Source organism: Acanthochromis polyacanthus, chromosome 2 (assembly GCF_021347895.1).
Source record: "Acanthochromis polyacanthus isolate Apoly-LR-REF ecotype Palm Island chromosome 2, KAUST_Apoly_ChrSc, whole genome shotgun sequence".
In the NCBI taxonomy this organism is placed as follows: domain Eukaryota; kingdom Metazoa; phylum Chordata; class Actinopteri; family Pomacentridae; genus Acanthochromis; species Acanthochromis polyacanthus.
Window position 1 is genome coordinate 28,117,409 of NC_067114.1, and position 18,368 is coordinate 28,135,776.

Genomic DNA, 18,368 nt, shown 5'->3' on the forward strand with positions numbered 1-18,368 from the left:
CAAACAGGTAACATGAGACATCCCAGGAGCCCAGATACTCCCTTTTCGCATACTAAAGATGTAACCTCTCAGAAAATACAAGCAAATACTGATTTAAAAAAAAAAATCCCTAACATTTGTCTTTAAGTCTGATAGAAAGTAAACTCAGAACATAATCTCCTGGAATTCCTTTAACTGTCATAACAAACTGCATATTTTAGCAAAGCTATTGCTGTAGGCAATGTCTCTGACAAAGGTGCCATAAAGATCATCTGCTTGATATGCAATTACCAACTGTGACAAAAGCTGGAATTTCTATTTGAAAAACTGATAACCAAAAAATGACAAACATGAAAATTAGGTACAGCAAAGATCTGAAACTGACACATGAAAACAATTGAAGCTCTCCCTGTTTCTTTGCTGCACTCACACACAGTGAGATAGTCATATACCAGATGTTTCTAATTATGCTATAGATGCTTCTTTGATAATTAGAGCCTTAGTTCACCCCTGGAGTCTTGTTGTACAGAATTGTGGGTATAGTGAGACCCTAGGGACAATGTTACCACACTCGAACTAACAGGGGCCTGACAAGATACACCATGTTGAAGTGGATGTAATAATTACTGCAAGATGCTCCTATTAGCTTATGCTCCTCATCTTTATCTAGATTTCCCATTCCAGCACACAGCTTTTTGTGTGTGTGTGTGAAATGTAAGTGGTGTGCTGAAATGAATTTGGTTTCAGGGGGAAGTTTAATGCATTGAGTTGTTACTCCAGTCCTGATAGTTATCTTTCCCAATGTCAGACATCTGAAGTATGGAGTAGGAAGTAACTCCTGAATCCTTATGTAATGACTATATGCATAAAAACAGCTAATGTTGGCTGTTTGGAACTCTGTAAAAGCCTTTCTATATCAACTTCATGACTGTCATTTGCAGGTACCTTTGACAATACACAGTATTATACAGCTTAAAGTCGTACTGAAGACTTACTGAAGATACAGCAGTTCTTACTTTTGCTTTCTTTACCAAAAGGTCAGAAAGTCTCTGCAGGAATCGTAGGTTATGACTAGAGCTTACTAACTGCGTTAGTAATATACCAGCACTTCCTCTTGCCTGTGGGCGGACGGCCTGGAACAGACTGGTGTCTGGTTTTCTGCAGTTAAAATCCACATTTTTCTTTCTTCCTGTCTGTCTGTTTTTGCTTGTTGAATATTCATCTACCTGTACCTTTAGCTTTGTATTCCTATTCCTAAAGGATCTGCTGCTGAGACAGCGCCTCGGGCACAGTTGTTCACAGAGAATTGTCAGAACAATGACATGTACCCCCTTGTTTAATTGAGGACAATACAACACAACAGTAAAGAGCAGTATGAGACAGAGCACAGAACAAGAAAAGAAAATAGATCAGAGGAGTGCAGAATAAAAGAGGATGCTGCACAATACCAAAAGAAAACAAGAGGGAGCTGAGCAGATTACAAAGCGGAGGTAGCACACGGCATGGTGAGAGAAGGCAAAGCAGGAGATGCATAGTGCTGAGAAGGATGGTGTCAGTGTCACACTACTGCTGGCCATGTCTACTTGTTTCATTGGCGATTCAGAGGGCACCTTCCTCATGCCCTGAGACCAGTCAGACACAGTTCAAATGATTGTTTCTCCTTTCTCTTCTTTTCACCTCCATTCCACAATATTCCCTTCAATTTTTGCTTCAGGCTCATTTTAAATACGACATCCAAGCTTGATCCTGCTGAGGCTCAGTTCTGTTTTAAGTGTTAATTACTTGATTTGTAGGCGTATAAGGTGCTGTTTACCCAAACCTGCAGAAATTGAGATCAATGCTCTCGGGGCTTTGGTAGTAATTTCAATCGGTAGAGCATTCCGCGCTCGATCGGTCAAGCATTCCTCACTCTGAAATTTAAGTAGCAGCAAGAGAGACTTTTTTAATGCCTTCAACAAATATTGCTTGTGCAGACTCCAAATGTTTGAGCAGCAAGAACAAAAGGACAGGAGCTCTCAAGGAAAATGTTTCTTTTTTGAATGCTATGATTGGTGAAGATCAAATTCTTTACTGAAAAAGGATTCATATTAGTTCATTCCTTTTGATCTTATTGTCTTGTCTGGTATGTTCTGGTATTACATGGTTTCCCATTAAATTGAGTAAAGCTATTCATCGTGCCTGGTGCTTCAAGCTTTGAGTTTAGTGATCTGGCCCCAGATTTCACCAAGCATTTTCTCCCCTTCTGCTATCTTTGTGTTTCTATTTTGAAAATCCCCTTCACTATGGGAAACAACAACATCTGAGCAGTAGCCTACTGAAAATAGCAACTTTTGACAAAGATTTAGAAGATACTATTTGACAGGTCAGCATGGTTCTTTTGGTGAATGTTTGTAAAATTCCACAAAGAATATATAGTAGTTACAACAACCTTTGCCGCCAAACATGGACATTCTTGCATGATTGCCCACCTGTAATTGAAAAACAATTGTTTTCTAAGAATGTTTCAACAGAACGTGTCCTCATCAGACACTGTTTTTCAAGGCTGCAAACTGTGCTTGTTTTTTTGGCACCAAAGTATTCAGTGTGGGCAGAGTTGTTTTACAGCAACTGAGGGTTGTGATAGGTTTTTATGGGTGCAGCCCAACCATTCTCCAACATTGACCCAGCTGTGTGGGGATAGGTCTGGCTTTATGAGACTAATGATCTCCTGATTCTACCCAAACACCACAAGGTGGTCAGAATTTCTCAACATTATCCTCCAGCATTAGACAGCATGAACATTAGGGAGTTTGATGATTGCTGACCACCATGAAATTGACATTTTTAGTTTGAATGAGACATCTCAACAATCATTGTCATTCGTTTTGGTGCTGTCTTGTTACTAACTGAATTGATTTGACTGTCTTTGGTGAGGGTTAGGGTTAGCGTCTTTTCCTCTAGTTCCATCATCAGATCAACATTTTTAAGTTGCCCATACCTGATTAACTAAATTCCTGCAAGTCTAATGACATTCACATAAGCCATAGTTGTAACTGAACATGGTTAACAAGTTCAACTAACATGGGGGCACTGTAAATATCACCCACTAAACATGGTAATTTTATCATTTAGTTCAAAGCAGTGCCATACTGGAACCTCAAAGAACTACTAGCACGAAAGCTGAAAACAATTCACCTCAAGAAACTTTAATGCAGAACTACTTTGAAAACAAATCATCATCAAGAAACATTCAGAATTAATTATATTTGTAATTTTAGATGTCATATTAGTTTAGAAACCTTTAATAGAAATTCATATTAGTTATAGTCACTTTGTCCCTTCCTGCTAACGTGGCGAGCATCATAAAAGAAGTTATGGAGTTGCTATTTTTCTTCCATTGACTGGACAAGAAGACTGGCAGAGCAGAGTCATTCCCAGTCCCCGGGATGCTCATCTGTGGTTGTGAATTCAAAGCAATGTTTTTAGTTCATAAATGTTAGCACGGCTGCAAAGTCCAGTTGGCTAACTCTTGCCAATATTAATAATTAATAGCCTAGCCCCCTGAATTTATCATGTAGCTTGAATATTGACTAGGCATACAGAAAGTCTGAATCGCTAGCTTTGGGGTTGACCATCTTTTCCTCACAATGTCCAGCTTTTCTTGGAAAGTCTGTCTTGAAAATGGTTTTCTAAGTATACACACGTGGACAAAATTGTTGGTACCCCTCAGTTAAAGAAGGAAAAACCCACAATTCTCACTGAAATCACTTGAAACTCACAAAAGTAACAATAAATAAAAATTTATTGAAAATTAAATAATCAAAATCAGCCATCACTTTTGAATTGTTGGTTAACATAATTATTTAAAAAAACAAACTAATGAAATAGGGCTGGACAAAAATGATGGTACCCATAACTTAATATTTTGTTGCACAACCTTTTGAGGCAATCACTGCAATTAAACGATTTCTGTATTTGTCAATGAGCGTTCTGCAGCTGTCAACAGGTATTTTGGCCCACTCCTCATGAGCAAACAGCTCCAGTTGTCTCAGGTTTGATGGGTGTCTTCTCCAAATGGCATGTTTCAGCTCCTTCCACATATGTTCAATGGGATTCAGATCTGGGCTCATAGAAGGCCACTTTACAATAGTCCAACGCTTTTCTCTCAGCCATTCTTGGGTGTTTTTGGCTGTGTGTTTTGGATCGTTGTCCTGTTGGAAGACCCATGACCTGCGACTGAGACCAAGCTTTCTGACACTAGGCAGCACATTTCTCTCCAGAATGCCTTGATAGTCTTCAGATTTCATCGTACCTTGCACACTTTCAAGACACCCTGTGCCAGATGCAGCAAAGCAGCCCCAAAACATTACTGAGCCTCCTCCATGTTTCACCGTAGGGACAGTGTTCTTTTCTTCGTATGCTTGGTTTTTGAGTCTATGAACATAGAGTTGATGTGCCTTACCAAAAAGCTCCAGTTTGGTCTCATCTGTCCAAAGGACATTCTCCCAGAAGCTTTGTGGCTTGTCAACATGCATTTTTGCAAATTCCAGTCTGGCTTTTTTATGAGTTTTTTTCAGCAGTGGTGTCCTCCTTGGTCGTCTCCCATGAAGTCCACTTTGGCTCAAACAACGACGAATGGTGCGATCTGACACTGATGTACCTTGGCCTTGGAGTTCACCTTTAATTTCTTTGGAGGTTGCTCTGGGCTCTTTGGATACAATTCCAACGATCCGTCTCTTCAATTTGTCATCAATTTTCCTCTTGCGGCCATGTCCAGGGAGGTTGGCTACTGTCCCGTGGGTCTTGAACTTCTGAATAATATGAGCCACTGTTGTCACAGGAACTTCAAGCTGTTTAGAGATGGTCTTATAGCCTTTACCTTTAAGATGTTTGTCTATAATTTTTTTTCGGATGTCCTGGGACAATTCTCTCCTTCGCTTTCTGTTGTCCATGTTCAGTGTGGTACACACCTTTTCACCAAACAGCAGGGTGACTACTTGTCTCCCTTTAATAGGCAGACTGACTGATTATGAGTTTGGAAACACCTGTGATGTCAATTAAATGACACACCTGAGTTTATCATGTCACTCTGGTCAAATAGTTTTCAATCTTTTATAGAGGTACCATCATTTTTGTCCAGGCCTGTTTCATTAGTTTGTTTTTTTAAATAATAATGTTAATCAACAATTCAAAAGTAATGGCTGTTTTTGATTATTTAATTTTCAATAAATTTTTATTTATTGTTACTTTTGTGAGTTTCAAGTGATTTCGGTGAGAATTGTGGGTTTTTCCTTCTTTAACTGAGGGGTACCAACAATTTTGTCCACGTGTGTATCTGCTACCAAGTCAATATCTTGTCCTCCATCCATTGTAACAAATAGGAATCGCTAGCTTTGGCTAACTCTTTCACCATCCAGAGTCGTGAAAATGCTGATGCTACCCTATGCCTGCTGGATGTTCCTGAGGTCTCCAACTCCAAATCTAATTGGTTAAAGCAACAGTTTTACTGCAATGCTTTTTAAGCTTCAGGCATCTGCACTTTAACTATATGAACAGACTGTGTTGTCCATGTAGAGCAGGGGTGTCCAAACTTTTTTCACGGAGTGCCACATACATAAAAATATAGGAGAGGCTGGGCCACTTACTAGAAATTAGGTATATAGCCCTAACTTTAGTGTTTTAAAGTTAGAAAAATGAATTAAAAGTGGTCAAATATGTTATATTTTTGAATATAATTAAAGACAAAACTGCCTTCATCACAGCTTTCCATAAATGGATCTTTATTGATTTATTCAGAAAAAGTTTTAGTAGCTCATTCTCAGAACAGCAGCCTTAGATTTATTCTTAGAAGATTTACAGTACAGAGAAAAAATAATAAAGGGGAAAATGGGAAATTCAGGTAAATTTCAAGCTTGTTATTTAAGTTACTAGGCTGAGCAACAAATCTATTAAAGTTCGTTTGAAACGGTTATCAACATTAAAAGACTGAACTGGACTTAATAACAGGAGTGCATATAATTTTAGTAAATTATTCTTTTGAGTATCAGCTGCGCTGGGTATGTAAATCGGGCCGTCCAGCTGCGGTGCTGATCCGACGCCACTCGTGCCAAAAATCCGGACAAATGTCACTTGATCAAGGAGCAAATCTGCATCAGATGAGATCAGCTGACTTTGCGTGTGCAGTGTGTGCACTGTGCACAGCGGTGTGTACTCTGTGTGTTAAAAAGAAAAACGCATATAAGAAAGTGGTGTGTAAAAGCAGGGTAGTGACAGAATTGATGCTTTGTCACATGTGTACCTGCACATGCACGCTTATTCCGTCTATTGTAACTCCACACAGCTTGTCCCATTTAAGTCCCATTTTGTCAACTGAGTCTGACACAGCTTCAAAAATATCCATACCCGTTGTTGTGCCTTTTAGACTCTTAAGATCAAGCAGCTCCTCTGTAACTCCAAAGTTCTCGTCCACTCCCTGCAAAAAAATTAGCAGCTGTACGGTGTCTGTGGCATCAGTGCTCTCATTGCATGTGATGGAGTAAAAATCAAAAGCACAAGCTTTATCAGACAGTTTAATGTTGGCTGACAAGTCTTCAATGCGTCGCACAACTGTATTTCTGGACATGCTGACGTTGTTGAAGTCCTGCACTTTCTCCAGGCACATTATTTCGGTGACTTTAACGAGGCAGTGTTTTATGAGGTCTCCATCTGAAAAAGGCTTGCCATGTCTTGCGATGAGTTGGGCGACCTCGTAGCTGGCTATTGTAGCCTTTTCCTGGACTTTTTGAGCACAAAAAAAATACTGATGCTGACCCTGCAGGATAACTACCATTTGCTTTACTTTCTGCTCTCGCTCAGCACCAATGTAGGATGCATAGGCCTGATGTTTGGTTTCATAATGACGTCGTACATTATACTTTTCATAACTGCCACAGTTTCAGTGCAGATCAAACAGACAGACTTCCCCTTGAATTCTTTGAAGAAATATTCACTCTCCCACCATGTCTGAAATTTTCTGCACTCACTTTCTACTTTTCGCTTCTTTGGTTCTGCCATGTTTAGTAACTTGAGGTAAATTTCTTCTGTGATTGTCCTTTTTGGTGGAGCAACTGCCTTGATCAACGGTCGCTCCCCCCATATTCTATTCTATTTATAAAATTTCTTGTGGGCCAATTAAAAATGGACCGCGGTCCGCAGTTGGCCCGCGGGCCGTAGTTTGGACACCCCTGATGTAGAGGTTCTGATCCTATGTAGGGCGTAAGACTAAGGTTTTTTTATTTACTTCGGTAGGGTAGACAGGCTGCTTTTTTTTTAACTCATTTGTCACATAGCGGCAGTCATCAGGGTGAGGTCTGACCTCCATCACAGCTGGTGGAATTGTTTCCCTTTTTTGTAATTTGTAAAGTGTTAATTTGTAAAGTAGTTTGATTATTATCACAGAAGGACAGCATTTTCAGAATTTCAAATGTGCAGCACAGTAGGGATGTACACAATTGTGGGCAGGTGATTTTTTTTTGTTGTAGCTGATCATTGAATATAGTAGTAATGTATTTAATTTACTTTGTTTAATATTGTAGTTGAACTGTTAAATGTAGTAGTTGAACTGCCTGAAATTGCACCATTTTGTCGAAAAACTTGGTTTTAGTTCCAATATATACTGCTGAATAGCTCTCATAATTCTCTCACCAAGCCATGCAAGAGGAATTTATTGGAATCACAATACTTATAAGGCTGTCATGATTTATAATACCTTTAAAGATCAATGTCAGTATGACTTATACGCTGTAGTAGAATAGTGTACCAAAGAAAACACTGAGCATATTTTTAGAGTGGTTATTGATGTTGCTCAATATTAAATGGACAGTCTTTTTTTTCATGAGAAATGTGGCAGCAACATCAAGGCACATACACACACACACACACATGCACGCACACAGACACAAAATCTCACAATAAGCTTTCAGTGCCCAGAAGCAAAACACAGTCAGTCCCACTTAGATTATCAGAATAAAGTCAGTCTTAAGTGCTCCGAACAGCAGTGGTCCAACAGCACAGCAGCAAGCTCAGGGCCCAAACTCATTTTAATCTTGGCTAAATACGACATAGACAGCCCCTCATTAAATGTTCCACCAGATGCTTCTTCACATTCTGTACAATAACCAAATCTTTCCAACTGAAAGTACATTCATTCCTAAGTTCAGTAGAGCTGACTGTACTACTGAGGAAGGCGTGAGTGTGATCCATCCAAGAAATTTAAGTCCAACATAATTAGTCTGATAGGGAAGTTTGTTTCTTTTAAAGGAAGATGAAGTATTCCATGTATGCATTCACAGTCATTGTAGTCTGTAAGGAAGATGCATGTTGGTGACCCCTTGCTTTACCGCCTCCTCACACCAGAACATTCAGTATCATTCAGCTTCACATAAGTAAATGTGAAGCTCATTGGCAAAACCCAAAACCCAAGAACGTCTTAAGATAAGATTTTCTGGTGAATTTAGCATCAGACATGACGACTATATATTTTACATTTACCACATCAGATAATTGCAGTATTTTTCAAAATCGCTTCAAATTTCCTTTGATTTGTTGTCTAGCACACATTATATTGGAAATGATGTATTGTATTAAAAACACTATTTTCAGGGCTGCATAGTGGCTCAATGGTTATCACCCTCAACTGGGATCTCCGAGTACTGCGTCTTCCTCCCACAGTCCAAAAACAGGCAGAGGTTAAATGGTGATTCTATAGTGTCTGTAGGTGTGAATATGAATTATTTGTCTCTCTGTGTAGCCCTGTGATAGACTGGTGACCTGTCTTCACCCTAAGTCAGCTGGGAAAGACTCCAGCCCCCCATGACCCTAATGAAGATAAAACAGTGTGTAGATAATATATGGATGGATATTTTAGAACAATGTACCTGTTCAGTCAAATATCCTGCTCAGGCAAAATCCATGGTGAATATATATCTACTGTCTACAAAATGTGTGTCAGTTCAGTGATGTGTAGATATGGTGAAATTAAGATTCTTGTCTGTTTATGCTGTTTAGGCAAGTTAGTCCTCCGACATAACCTAAACGAGAGTTTTGAAAAATGTGCACTTCAGGGGACATTTGAATAAATCTCTGTTTGAGAGACCTAAAAGATAGTTTGTATGTGCATTAAATGCCTCGACATAGAGGAAAGAAATATGAACACTTTGCAAAATATTCATATTAGTGAGGATAACGCTTCAGTGTTTCATTCCCCAGCAGAGCTCAGTCTAGCCTTAACTGATGATCAAACACAGACACTGACACACTCCACCAGCCAGCTGAGATGAAAAGGAAGTATTTTGGTTATTTCCACAAAACATTTTTCATCTTTTTAGCCAATAAAAGGCTCGTTACCTTACAACGGCATTGAGAGTCTTTTTGAAACATGAAAAAACATGATTTCAGTTTTGAGCCATTGGAATTTAAAGACTTTATGCCCTTTGGTTCAAAAACATGTAATTAATAACTTATGTTTGAGGGTAAAAAACATCCACCCTTTCACTAAATCAACCGTTATTCCGCCTGCCCCCACCACCACATTTTACACTTGTAGCAGTTTTCTTGCTGCGGGTTTGGCAACAATGCTTAGTTACAAAGATCATTTCTAAGGGAACATTGACTACTGTCATTTGTTGAGGGGGTTGATTGTGTGATTGTACAAAAAGCTATGAACTGAGTCCATCACTGAGGAAATTGTCCGTCTGATTTTCCTTGATGATGAAATTTTGCAGTGGCAATAAGATGCACGCGATAATTTAAAACGCATTTACAACCGAAGCCAATATTTTTCAGAACATCTCTGTGCTGCTTTTGTCCCCGATGAGTTCTATCACTACTGCCTCTCTTCTGGACCCCACCAGCACCTCATACTGCTTCAGCAGACTTTCTGTTGACTATAAGAGCCTTGAATCTAAAACCAATCTCCCTCTCTGTTCATACTGAAAAACAAAAATCTGTTTTATTTCTGGTCAGTATGTGTTATCCATACCCTAATCCCCCATGACCAAAAAAAAAAAAGACAAAAAACAAACAACACAAAAGTTTTATTTATTCATTTTTATCTTCCTCAGCACAATACCTCACTGATGTAGGATTGATTTGAAGCAGTGTAGAGAACATGTTGGACAGAATAGAAACTGCTGATGTTATTTTGGATTATTTCAAGCCTTGGATGTTTGCAACTTTTGGTGTGGATTTCTACATTTTCTTGTTGTTGTTGTTTTGTTTTGTTTTTTTAGTTGAGCTGTCCAACTATGAAAGACAAATGGACCATCAAAGACAAACTGCTGCACCAAAGAAATGGGCTATGCATTAGATTGCCTTCACTTCCTTTGTTTTAAATACCACAAAATTAAATTTCTTAACTTCATCATGTATTACAAAAGTCTCTTGTATGTATATTGAGTAGTACTGGCCAACGATTGAAATTTTTAAGCGCGACCAATCACATTGTTATACATAAAATTAAATATTGAATTTAAAAGTAGTGTGTTTTGCACTTTCATGTTTAAAGTACTGTTATGTAAACAAAATTACTGTTATATTTGGTTTGCAAACACTTCAAACAAAAAAACTGCTGCTTTTTAACAGCAGTATCCCCTTTACATGGTAGCCGTTAAAATATGTTTTGTACATATCAACCTAAACATTCATGAAATCAAATCAAATAAAACCAAAGCTACTTGCCACTGCAAGGGCATTAACATTTTATCTGGTTTGTTATAGAAAAACAAGTTACCCTCAGAGTCCAGAGCCACAATCGTAACATAACAGGAGCCTTCCCAGCAAAAACAAGTTAACATTTATACATCTGTATTCTTTTTTTTTTTTCTGAACAGGTACCAGCAGAAACATTTTTTATTCAGCATAAACAGTCTACGCGGCAGTGACTATAGCCCTTGTGTATGGGTCACCTGCTAGTGATGCAGGTTGAGCCTCATGCCGTCATTCGTTGGGATCCTGAGAATGTTCCTCAGGCTACAGCTAACTACTTTGCTGCAGCATTTGTTAGCTTGTCTTGTTTTAGTTTATCTCTACTTCTCCCACACGCGGATCCAACCAGTGTGCCGAAGCCTCCCTCCACTGTTAGTTTGGATGAGACCTGATGACACCCATCCCAAGTACTGATCAACACCCAGCCCTCTTGTGGTCCATGGTTTGTCTGTCTGTGTGTTCAGAGCCACTGAGCAACAGACTTCTACAATAATAACAATTGCTTTTGAAAAATGTGTTAATGCGTGATAAAATAATTGCTGGGGTTAATTAATTAATGCCCAGCCCTAATATTAAGTCAATCAGACAATGTATGTTCTGGGCTATTATCCACTAAACACACTTTCATCTAGATTTTATCTACATAGAATTTCCCTTTATAATACATATTCATCTCTCAGTATTGTTGAGTTTAATGTACATATATATGTATTTTTATTTACTGACCTCTAGCAGCAAGCTGTGATTGTATCATAGACCTAGCGAGTAGAAGTCTAGTTTTCACTCATCATTTGTCTCTGACTTTGTCCTCCACCAGCTTGTGAGGGAACTGGCTCCTTAGTTGCTGAAAGTTTTAACTGTCATATCAAGTGAGCTGCCTGCTTTGTCGTTTGAAAATTGAGCGCTATCATCAAGAACGATCTGTTTGAACAGCACAGGTGATGTTCGTAAAACCAAAGCAACAAACTTGAAGACACTAAAACATTCTGGAGTCCTGATCCTGTTATAATTCTTTGTAGGTTTCTCACTTCAAGTGTCCCATATCACAGTCGAGATTCCACTCGCTGTTTCTATAAAATCGAGGGTGCAGCAGCTAAGGACAGATGGAGATTAAATTCATATTGCACATTGTCATTCTTTTATATTATTCATGGTACATTCTTTACAAAACACCCTTTGACAGTTCATCTCTGCAGACGCACTAGACACTGGTCACATTTTTTATTTCATGCTAATGTGGTGAAAATGTATGTCTGACCACCTCTAGCTAGTTTGGATGATATTAAATTCTACATGCCTTAGGAGATGAATTTACAACTGAACCTGACAAACAGAATTTAAAGTAGTTATGCATATATATAGATACACACACACTGCTAATGTTCACTGCATCTTTTTGGTTGATTTATGCGCTACTGTTCAAAATGTCCCTGGGTATGGTGTGCATGTCTGACTGAGAGTCAGTTCATACCCACATCTCTGTAGCAGCATTGCTGAAGTATAACTAAAATAAAGTTTGACACCACTAGCACGTTTTTACAAGAGGAGGTGGAGCATTGTGTGAAAGAAAGGACATCTTTGGATCGATAACAAGACCAATGGAGAGAGAAAAAAGATAGAAAGACTCATTAAGCACAGTTAACCTTGAGAAAACGAACCACAGAGCAAAAGGTGCTGACCAAGCTCATATATTGGACAAATACTGGCTTTGAATTAACTATTATATTAGGTTTCTATGCAGGGTTTTACTGCGGTGTGAACTAAATGAATTGCATTAAAAAAGTAATAATAATAACTTTGGGGACCAATTTGCTTGTAGTTTTTTTTTGGCACAAAAGCATTCAGTGTGGGCAGAGTTCTCTTACAACTACTGAAGGTTAGTCTGAGTTCTCAAATGGTGTGTGAGCTGGAAAAAAACTCAATACCTGAAAGTAATCAATTATTATTGTTCAGTCCCATCATTTTCCTGTAGATGTCATCATTAAAGCTAAGAACCTGTGAAAACCTCATTTCTTGTCAGCTGCAACAAAAATTGCTTGAAACTGATTTTAAAAAGGGGAAGGAGAAGAAGAGCAGTGATAGATCAAGCACATAAGAGATAGATGGCTCCAGCACACAGAAGTATAGTTTGATGGGGGAAAAATCCATAAGATATTATTGACCTGTGTTGATGTACTCATAGACACTGATCTCATTGCAAGGGTTGCAGATATTGGTTGTCTAAATGGAAACCCCATTACGCACACACTCATTCAGCGCCATTTTAACTGCTCAGTAGATGCAGTGGATTTCCCTGCTCATCAGACTGTTACATGCCACCTCACTGTACATCCACTCTTCCATAAATGGGCATTGCAATAATTTTTAGAGGCTTCTGCAGGGTGTTTAACTGACATCTGCATTCCAATTGTTGAGACAAAGTCAGTTCATTTCAAGCAGCTATGATATTTAGAAGTGAATTACTTCAGGTCAGATTTGAGGGGGTATGTGTAATATCTAATGTGGTACAGACTCCCAAAGGCAAATCCAAGAGTAGCTTCAGAAGTAGATGTAATGTAGGGATTGTTGCTAATGGCTGATTTTAAAGGTGGTGTGGAGGGGGTGAGTGGACGAAGAAAATAGTCAAAGCAGCTTTGACAGAGGGAGGGTGAGTTGCAGGCAGGAGTAAGAGTTAAGCAGAGAGAGGGAAGTTAAACCAAAAAAGGAGTGATGGTCAAAGACAGCACAGGACCTTGGAGGCAGTGTAAACAAATAAACACATAATCTGTCTTTTCAGGCTCACTCTTCACTCTCACGCACACACTGTCAGAAATACCGATCAAATTCTCCATTTCTTTGTTTGCCCTCTAGAGAGGACTTTGAACAGAGCAGATTCATCTTGTATACCCTGACCTCCAGCTTCGTTGCTCACCTCCCCATGGAGCTCACTCCAGCCACTTCTTCATCCATTCACACACACGCACGCACGCACATGCACACACTCATCAGAGGGGAGCAGCAGAGAATGCAAACACATAAAAGCATAAACTCCACTGCCATAAACCAAGCAGTAACACACCTCTTTTATTTGCAGTTTTGCTTGAGTCTATATTACAGGCTGTATTTTTCACTTCATATAGTCCTAAACCCCAATGCACAGGATATTGATTCATACAGTGCAGTACAGTCCTCTTCACAGCAGCTCAAGATCAGATTTCTTTGTGTGTCTCTGTTCACATCACATCCTGATTTTTGTTGTTTTTGCTGCTGTTGTTGTTGTTGTTGTTGTTGTGTTGTGAAAAAAAGAAATGCTTAATGGAGTCCATGTGAAGTCTATTGTTTGCTGAGACTACTGACATTATTGCATGTTGATGTTTCTCATACAGAAGCTTCATTTATAACCATTCATTGACTATCAGTCACAATGAAACAGAAAAAGAAATGCTTTCTGCTTCTTACTTTGTCTGTTTAAATGCAGACGTCCTTCAGAAAATGTAAGAAATAGAAGAATCTGGAGAGAAGTAGTACATTATCAGGTACTGACGATGATAACAAGAAAAGCACTCAGAGCACAGTACTCCACGAAGGCTGTTCAGTCTTGTATCATTTGTGACAGATAAGTCCCGATAAGTCCGTAGCAGAGGATTTGTAGTGGGATCGCAATCATGTGATCGTCAACAGGCAGCTGCCGCAGTATTCACGTGTCATGTTATAGTGACACTGTGCCACTATCTTAGCCTAGCCGCGCTAGACCCATGCTCTGAAGATGCAAGGGTCTAGGCACGCTCGACAGGGAGGGAGGCGGGCTAAAAGGTTATGCATCAAATCATTCTGCTGCAAGTGGGTAGGTATACAACCAATCAGCGCAACGAATAGGCTCCTAGAGCGCCAGAAATCAGAGGATGCGGTAGTTCGGTGAAGCCTTATTTATACAGTCAATGGGTGAAGCTCAAGTATATTACAGACATGTTAACAGAAAGATTATTCAGAGTCTGTGCTAATGGAGCTCAACGACTGTTGTCATTTTTGTTGTCGACCCTGGCAGAGAATTAAATTCGTTGCCGTGGGTTGTCTAGCGTGGCTAGGCTAGTTGTTTCTGTCAGAATCGTCGCCTCTGTCGTCACTTAGTTACGCCCGCCTTCTGACTCTAGACTTCATGGTGATTCGTCTGGCCAGTTTTAGGAGCATCCAACCTCGAGCCTTATGGAGGGTAACTAGACCCACCCTGGCAGAGAATTAAATTCGTTGCCGTGGGTTGTCTAGCGCGGCTAGGCTACCACTATGTCACAATGATGTAGAAATTGTGGTTTCAGACTATAAGCTGTGTCACTTCCAAAATCTAATCACTTGGTCGCTGTGTCATATCTGACCTTCCCTGAAAATTTTATTTAAATCTGTTCATGTGTTCTTGAGTAATGTTGCGGAAAGACAAACAGACGGACAGACAGACAAACCAACGCCGATCGTCACATAACTCCGCCGCGTTCCGTGGTGGAGTAATAAGCCCAAGCCAGCAGAGTTACAAAGTGCTTTACATCTGAAAATCTAGCAGAAACAGTGAAAGACTGTTTGAAATCTGTCAAACATATTATGAAAAAAAAAATTACCTAAGATAAAAAGAGAAACTTGGAATGTCAGGCCTACATTGCAGTAAATCAGGACTGGGAGCATGAGAACAAATTTTAGAATGCGCTTTTCTGCCACACTAAATACAACCAACTGCGCTGCAGAGTTACTATGGCTTTTTGTTGCACACAAATTTTGTCCACCTAAATGCACTAGCATCCTTTTTAACAGCAGTGGATGAGTACTCCAGTTGGAATAAAGAAATCTATTCGTTCAAAAGTCTATTAAAATGACCCTGCTTCTCCATCAGTTTGTTACCTCACTGAGCATATTCACAATGAGTTCAGACTCATTGACTGAATTCAGCATTTTTTATTTTTTTGTAAGTTGTGGTCCCAGGAAAATAGTAACATAGACAGTCAAGTGGAACATGTCCTTGGGTGGGGCCACCTTGGGATTGAGAGATTGCTACCAGGCTACTGTTCATAGTGTTATCAAGGTCTCAGTCAGTTCTAAATCTTGTTCATTTCGTTCTTTTTCAACAGAACAACAAACTTGAGGCTTCAAAACGGTAGTTCACCAATGAGCGGTGTCATGTCAAAGTGGATACTTTTACCTTTTGTATACAGTCTGTGATTAAAGTTCATTACGTCTGATCATTATGTCTGATCTCTGCAATATATACGGGCCATTTTAAAGCTATTTTTAATGGGCGGATGACATCAAAAATGCATAATGTATTACTTCTTCCTGGCCTTTGGTATTGTGCATTGTATTGTTTATGGGGAGAGGGATATGTTAAGGCTCATCATGTCCATGTTTTCATTATCTCATTCTTACAACACACAGTTTCTTTATTCTCATGATTTCATTATTGAATATGACCCAGCCTTGGCTCTTCAAACACTATTTTCTCATTGGCTTTTGAAACCTCTCGGTGGCTGGCCCAGCTGCGTCTCAGCGCTGTTTCAGTGTATTTATTTTTTCTGTCTCTGGTAAGCTCAGGGCACCACACAGTAAATGAGGAGCATTGCAGTCTGAGTAGGGAAGTGAACCTGTGACCTTGTTTGTTCCAGTTCACTGTCTCTCCAGCGTCAAGGCCACCCACTGCAGTAGTCAGTCACAAGCGTCTGTTGCCCAAACAAAAGTCGGTCTTTCTGTTTCTTTTTCCCCTTCTTGTTCGCTCGCCATTAAAAGCCATAATGTCACTCTAAAAATGAAACTGTGAATCTCTTGAAACAATTTTGTCTTATAAATCTGCCAGACATTGGAGTTGTGGTGAGGGGGACAAGTTGACAGTAAATGAATATTGATTTTTCCTCTCGTACTGTGCAGCTGGTTTCTGGCTGAGTGAATTTACTCTTACAGAGTTGTCAGAGGGTGGGCTGTTTAATGGGGTGTTATCAATTCACAGGGAGTTTGAGTGCCTTCTGTTGGGGTGCTTACATGATGGATTGGCTGCTGGATTTTAGTTGTTATGTAGAAGAAAGACGTGGATTAAAAATAAAAAGCAGAGGTCGGCGAAGAAGGCGAGACAGTTGTTTATAAAATGTGTTTGAGTTAAGATCACAGATTTTTCACGGCGATGTCTTACCTCAGATTAACCGGATTTGAACAGCCTGGGTATTTATAAAGCTGCCACTTGAAATGGGTAGTGTTATATGATTGCTGCTGTTCTTAAATGTGATTAAATGCAGCTCTACTATGTGCAGCCTTGGAAAAAGCAGAGTTAAAGAAAGTGTACGACTCAGAAAGTAAACATCATCTAAGCATTCCACTCCAGATTGTACGAGATGCGTCCTCTTCAATTCTATGAGGAAATAAAAAGAAGAAGTCTTTTTATTGTTTCATTCGAGGGGGGGGGGGGGGATCAGTTGAATTCAAGGTAAAAAATGAATATCAGAGTGACACAGTGAGAGTTTGTGTGGGTGTAAAGCAGGGTAATATTATGGAAAGACTAGTGAATTTTGAAGTGTTAACTAAGGCAAGAGGTGATAGGTATGAGACAAGACACAGGGGATTTGTTAGACATTTGAAAAGGTCACGGTAACGCTAGAGTGGGAAATACATGCAGATTGGTTGAAATATGCATTTGAGTGCGTGCTGCCCACAGTCTGCGTTTAATTAAAATTGAATTACCTTAAAACTTGTTAATAAAACCAAAAGAAATCGCTCTCTGTCTTCCCCTTCTTTTCTCAGATACAATTTTTAAATTAGTCTTTAAAGCCCTCCTGCAGTCTAAAAGTTTACATGTCACAGCTGTCAATTAGTAATTGGAATGTACCTAGTTCCAGTGAGACGTCAGGCCACTAATTGTCTTCCCTTTTCATTGCCTGGAGTGTTCTTAGTAGTCTTGTAGTGCCATTTACAATCAACACTGTCATCTCTCCCTGCAGTAGTTAAAATCTAAAGCATGTTTTATGTCTACAAAGCCTTTCAGTCACACAATTATAATCACCTTTTAACTCCAGATTTTTATTTTATTTTTTGTAAATGAATGAGGTTGTGAATCATTTTTAATCTGCATTTTAAGTAGCCGACCATGGATATTAGTCAGTAATTGAAAATCTGTTTTGAGCCAGTCAGAGCACTCATGTAGGACATTGATATGATGTTTAATTCCATATTATTTAATATAACAGAAGGGGAAACTTTTAACTGATATGATTTAAATTAAACATATGATCCAGTGCATCACAATTATATCTTGGTAAAGTGTCAAAATTAGAGAAGACATCAACTGCAAATTGTAAATTTGCAAAACTATACATTTAAATAATTTTCTAGACCATGATAAGTTGTTTTGATCATAGAATACTACATTGTTTATTGTTCTTTTGTCATTTTGTGTCAAATTTTTTATAATATTTTGGGGTTTTTTTGTTGTTTTTTGTCTTTTTTGCCCGACTTCTGACGTTTGTCTCGTATTTTTTGTGGTTTTGTTTCTCATTTTTGTTGTTTCTCTTTTGTCTCATTAATGTTTTTTGTCATATTTTTGTCATTTTGTGTTTCGCTTTATCTGTTGTTTTGTGCATCGTTTTTGATGTTTTGTGTTTTTTGTCTCCCTTGTCTGTCTATTTTTTTTGTCATTTTCTTTTTGCTTTTGTGATTTTGTGTCTCAT

General features: G+C 39.0%; 1 protein-coding gene across 1 annotated transcript in view; it reads left to right on the forward strand.

Moving 5' to 3' along the window:
• The window catches only part of si:ch211-186j3.6 (neural-cadherin), a 416,158-nt gene that overhangs the window by 381,496 nt on the left and 16,294 nt on the right, over positions 1–18,368 (forward strand). The window lies entirely within an intron of this gene.